The 6,000-nt window shown below is 41.1% G+C and overlaps 1 protein-coding gene across 5 annotated transcripts in view; it reads right to left on the reverse strand.

Moving 5' to 3' along the window:
* Positions 1-1,315, reverse strand: part of POT1 (protection of telomeres 1) — a 66,933-nt gene extending 65,618 nt beyond the window's left edge. For 2 of the 5 annotated variants that reach the window (XM_065848970.2, XM_071803374.1), the window contains exons 1-2: positions 1,214-1,303; positions 208-371 (exon numbers count right to left, since the gene is read on the reverse strand). The gene's annotated coding sequence lies outside the window, so the exon portion shown is untranslated. The other 3 variants (XM_071803372.1, XM_071803373.1, XM_065848977.2) reach the window with 3 other exon arrangements.
* Positions 1,316-6,000: the final 4,685 nt, after the last annotated feature.

Consider the following 6,000-nt stretch of genomic DNA (forward strand, 5'->3'; position numbering starts at 1 on the left):
CTGAAGCCCTTGTAAACACAAATACTAGTCAGCACAATATTTGGGCTAATTGTGTGAAAGCCAAAACAATTATTAAATAGGTAATGCCTCATTTTAAATGTGCAGACATACGTAGACATAGCCATACACTTGTTATATAGTTTCTCATAAAAATGAACATGAACGCCACGGAACAAAGCATATTGTACAGAACTACTATTAACTCACCCTGCAATCAGTCACAAGAGAAACCTTTCATCATACATCAGTTTTAATGAAATCAGGACCATTCATGAAGAACAAGGTCTGTTGTCTGGAATTTTTGTAACAATCTAATCTTCTAACTTGCAATTTCCTTGAGAATTCTCAGGAGAAAACACCATGTCAGCTAACTAAAACAGAAGGAAAAAACAAGTTAGCCGTGTGACATGTCTTATTCCCTTAGTTGGCAAGACTTCAGCTTGCTGCTGTTACAGATCTTCAGGCACTTTATGCTCTGGAAGTATGTCCTAGACCATTCTTACTCTTAATAACACAGGTGGTACTTACTTTCACAATAATACAACTGGAATTCTTAACAAAACCCCACCTCTTTTATTATTTTCAGATTAAAACGTACTAGTCTGATATTGTGCAAAAGAAGACACAACGAAATGCTACCCGAGGAAAATGAATTCTTACACTGTCAATTATCTCAACTGTAGTACCTCAGCTGCAGAAATCCACTGCACAACAAAGAGATCTGAGGAAGACAGGGCTAGAAAGCCAATCCTTTCAGGATGTGAACTGTAATCACTTCAGAGTCAATTCAGCAACTGCAAGAAGCTGGGATCTTTGAAACCAAGAGCTTAGATGTATGGGCACAGGCATACTAACAACAAAATCTAATTTTCAGTACACTTAGTGCCTATGAAGAAAAAGAACAGAACTAATCTGCAAAACGATGTGTTTGTCAGAGCAGGGACTCAGGCAGGTTGGCTCAGGGAGAGAAAGCCGGCGCAGGGTAACTGCAGGTCTGGCAGAGGAAAGCCAGGCCTGGCAAAGCGCCACAGCCCCACAAGCGAGGGTAGGGGCTCTGCCGCCCGGGGCCCCGGCGGCCCCGAGACCTCTCTTCCACAGCCGAGCCAGCCGCCCGCTACCTGCAGCCCTACGGAGGGGACAGCGCACCCCGCCACGCCTCCCTGCGGCACCACACACCGCCGGCCGGGCGCGTGCGGCCCGCGGGCCCCGGTACCTGTGTCCGAGCGCGGAGCGCGCGCTGAGGAAACCGCCAACCTCACTTCCGCCCGCACCACGCGCCTGCCGCCCAGCGAGCATGTCCGGGTGGGCCGCGCATGCGCACCAGCCCCACCGCCCGCCCTCCCGGCCGGTGGGGGCGGTGCCCGGTGCCCGCACGGGCTGCGCGGGCAGGGGCGGGGAGACGCGGGGCCAGCTGGTGGCGGCAGGGGGAAAGTGGGGGATACAAAGTCTCCCCGCGGCCGCCACCCGCGGCCATGGCCGTGCAGGCCCGCCCATGGGGTCGGCCCGGCCCGGCCCCGAGGGCGGCCTTTTACCGGCTTTTCCTCAGCGCTGCTCGGGCTGCCGGCGGGTCGGGGGAGGCCCGAGGCAGTGCTGCCTCCCAGCCCTCATAAAAGGGGCTGTCCAGTGCACGCAGGGACCGGCCCCAAATTAGGTGGCCGATAAAACGTGGATGCTGTTACCCGGTTCAAACACACTTAAAATCTGTCACCTGCAGAGGGTTAAATAACGGGTAAAAAGCCCGCGGCTTGCTGCTGCTGGTGTTTAAATGGCAGGAGGCATCAGGCCAAGCTTTGAAATGCTGAATTCATCATTGTCAGAGACACAGGGTCCCTCGGGCTTGCTGATGTTTACTGCAAGTTGACACATGCCAAGGTCTCATTTGCATTGCTTAACAATACAAAACTACAGCATACATGGCTCAACATTGCAACATCAAGGCTTTTTCCATTAGAGACTTGAGCTTGCTTTCTCCAGTCCCTCAGAGATCTGTCTTCTGCCAGCCTGGGCTCTCTCTTATCTCTGCAGTCCTGGATATCTGGGACAGCTTTCCTTTTCTTATTTCTCATCACTTAGTGACTTGAAAAAAGTCCCACTGGAAATAATTTTCTGCCTTTTTTTTTTTTTTTTTTAACCTTTGAATCTTTTCCCTCACAACTGCCCCCCTATTTTGTAACTGTTTTAGGTACGTCTCTGAAGTGTTGTAGCTACAATGTGAATCCAAATTCGATTCAAAAGTTGGAACTCAAACCCATCCGTGTTCAGGAAGCCTCTGGGAGGGGTTCACTGACATGTTTTGTACTCGTTTTCATTGTTGACAGCCTTTTCTGGAACAGGTTTCTTTTCTTTGACTGTTTTCAATGCATTTTAAACCTATACCTTCTATTGAGCATTAATGTAGCATGCTTGGTTATACTACTTGGTTATATTACTAAGACCTTGTCATACAACCTTGATAAAAATAACTGACAGAGCTAAGGTGGAACTGGGAATTTAAGCACACCCGATTACCTGGAAGACTAATCTGGCCATCTGAAGAGCCAACTACAACACAGCAGATAGGGTGAGAAGATCAGTGTCGCTTCCCCACATTCCTTGTTTCCATGAAAAGTTCTGGAGAAATCAACCTTATTTTTAGACTATTAAGTTCTGTCAAGTGAGCATTTCTGTTGGAATATTGTCTGTCCTCTCTTATGACCTCATGTTTTTAAATCCACATTTTGAAAACAACAGTTTTAATCACAAAAATTTATCAGCAAAAATAGTTGATAGAACAGTGAAAAACACGATCAGGAATTAAACATTTTCAGAGTCCTTTATCATTGACTCAAAAAAACTCTGGAAAATTCAGAAGAGCAAAAAGTGAGGGAATTCTGCTTTAACCCGCTGATGTGCTTCTCTTTTCTGTTCTGTGTCTTTTTTCATGTCTGTATAAGATCTGCTTAGCAATTTTAATTATGGTAAAGTGAAATCATGGAAAGCTTATACATTGTGGATGAATTAAATTAAAATCATTTGGAAACAGCAAGTTGCACTCCTGAGTACTTAAACTGGTTACTTGATCTTCTCATCACACTTCTCTCATAGTCTGCTGCTTCTGTTCCCAGCTACCTTTTCTAAATTTACTATAAAATCCTTTTATAAAGCCACCTGAAACCTAGAGGACTTTGAGTTTTGTATGTGCTATTCTGTATACAATCAAAGGAAAAAAAAAAATGAAGGAGCGGCTGTATATAAACATAATTTTGATAGAAAACATAGATCCCAGCTCTATGTGTCAGCAGAACAGCTGTTGGGTCTGTCATAAATTTAGACTGAAATCTGGTTTTCTTTAATTTCTAATACTGTCTTTTAAATGATAGTCATCTTCATCTTCAGTTATTCATTTTTCTTCAAGAAATTATCCAGTTTCTGCCAGCAGAATATTACAGTCAACATGAGAACTTAGATGAACAATATATTGAATTAAATTACATCAGAAGGTGATTTTTAATGTTTCATTAAGTGTGTACTGTATATCCTCTGCAGAGGAAAAACAACAACAACAAACAAACAAAAACCACAAACCCAGCAACATGGTGACCTTATTTCTTGAACATGTGTTTTGAAATGGGGAAGTTGCAAAGAGAGTCCACAGGTAAGTGATGCCCTTGCACCTGAATGGTTTAGGATTTCTTGAAAGCCCCAAATACAACTGAAATTTTCACCCCACTGAAAATAATGAAAACTTTCCAATCACTTCAACAAGACCAAAAGTTCGCCCCTGTGCGTTGAAAATATCTGTAACATAAGACATTGCATCAAAGCTTTCAGAAATACAAGCCTTATGCATTAAATCAACACCTGCTCTCAGAAGCTCCTGAAGACTGCCTCTTTGTGAGGCAGGACACTAAAAAGAGTTTGGGAAACTAGCCTCAAGCTCTTTTTTTTTTTTTCTTTCCCAAGTGTTTTGAGCTATTTGAAAATACTGGGCAAGATTTTCAAATATACTTTGAAAAACACACATACCAATGACTGTCAAGTCTATTAGCAACATTGAAAAGTCTAGATGTTGGACCTCGCTTTCCTCTGATATCTTAGTAAACAAGAGCAAGAGAATTGGCCTGTAGGAATATGGGCCGTCTCCATTAGCAGCTGTCCTGGTATAATGTTTTCCAAGTTCAGCATGAGATACTTCATGGGCTGCTGCTACAATGCAAAATTTGAAGGATAGATATGCTCAGATTCTAAATAATGCAGCTCTCAAAAAGGATCAGCTTTCATTTCATTTGAGAGCTGTTGTAGAACTATTTCCAAATACCTCCACAGCTAGAAGGCAGCCCCTTTCTGTTCCTTCAACTTTGCTTTTGTGACAGCACTTTATTTTTTGGTAGACTTTTACAGATACAGGCCAAATTCAGTCAGTTATGGGACAGAGGACCTTTGCAGTACATCTGAAATGATGTGTTGCTTGTAAATAGAAGCTAAGAGAAGATAAAAGTCCAGATTTATTAAAATTACTGACATGATGACAGTATAAATGTTTAATAGTTTCTAGATGGTTTCCAAGAATGCATACCGACTACTTGCATCTTTATAAATGTAGTTATTGTGCAATGAATCAATACGAAAACATTATTATAGCATGCTTCTTACTACAAAGTGCTGTGCTTAGATGTTTTTTTTTTTTTTCTGTGAAGGACTGTCAGATCCATGAATTTTTGTTATCTCTGTCTTTTGAAATAAGTATATATGGAGTATTAAAATGAGTAATTCTTCATTATTTGTACTATATTAGTGTTCTATGTAATTGAAGCTCACATATATATACAGCTTATGTGAATGTAAAAGTAAATAGAACACACATTGAATGTTTTTTTAGTGGGTACATTATGATAATTTAGAAGCAGGATTTGCAGGGGAGGATAAACCCTTTATTAGACCAAATTGTATAGGTTATAGGCTGTACTACAGGTATAAGTTATAGATGTAGCAGAACACTTCCACAGACTATTGCTGGCATTTCAGTAGCTCACTCACAGAGCAGATGCATGACTGGCTCCCTGATCAGAGGAAGCCAACTCTGAAGAACTCACTGATGGAGTGATGGGTGAAGACAGGATCATTCTGGGCAGGAGACAATTTTCTCCTGTATTTAGGAGATAAGCAAAAGAAATGGGAGAGGATCCAGAGAAAAGCAAGAGACTGAATGTAGGCAAGGGTGTGAAAAAGGTCTCAACTGTTGTGATTCTGGAGGCATCCCTGCTCTTGCCAATTCAGTGATTCAGCAACTCAGAAATATGTCTGAAGACCTCCAAGTTTTCTTGTAAAATAAGACAATAAATTATACATGGAGACTCTCACAAAGGAATAGTCCTTGTGCTTAATGGCTGCTTGAAAACTTACTGTGGTTTTGAGCATTAGTAAGATGGATGTTAATACAATATAAAGAGTTATTACAGTTAGCTTAAATTTTGGAACCCGACCCAAAGCTGTTTGAAGTCAATGTTAGTCATTCCATTGGTTTCAATGATTTCTTATTCATCAAATCATTACAGATACTGCAGATTACATTTTTGTTTGCCAGTATTAAGTCTGCTGCTTTTTTTTTTTTTTTTTTTTTAATGACACATTTTTCTTTTCTAAATTTAATACACTCAGTGAGTAAGCTTGCTCTGTGGTTGTATTCTTAGCTAATTTGCTTAGCAATAGGATTTTGTTTTCTAATGAGGCAACTACCCAAAAGCTTTCTATAGAAATGAACAATAATGGATGTTTGTTATGTCTTTGCATAGTATTTGTCCTATATTTTAAACGAAATATTCCCTACCTCTAAGAATGTTGAAATATTGTTCTTTATTCAAAAACCTCAGATGTCTGACTAGATATAGCAGTTTGTGCTTCCTTCAGTGATGCTTATAAGTGATGTTTATACTGGCTAAGAAGGCTACTGCAAAAATAAATATAATTTGTATAATTTCCCAAAGAGTTTGTTGTGTTAGTGTGACACGTATCCTGGGAGTA

This window comes from Patagioenas fasciata, chromosome 1 (genome assembly GCF_037038585.1).
Source record: "Patagioenas fasciata isolate bPatFas1 chromosome 1, bPatFas1.hap1, whole genome shotgun sequence".
Classification (NCBI taxonomy): Eukaryota; Metazoa; Chordata; class Aves; order Columbiformes; family Columbidae; genus Patagioenas; species Patagioenas fasciata.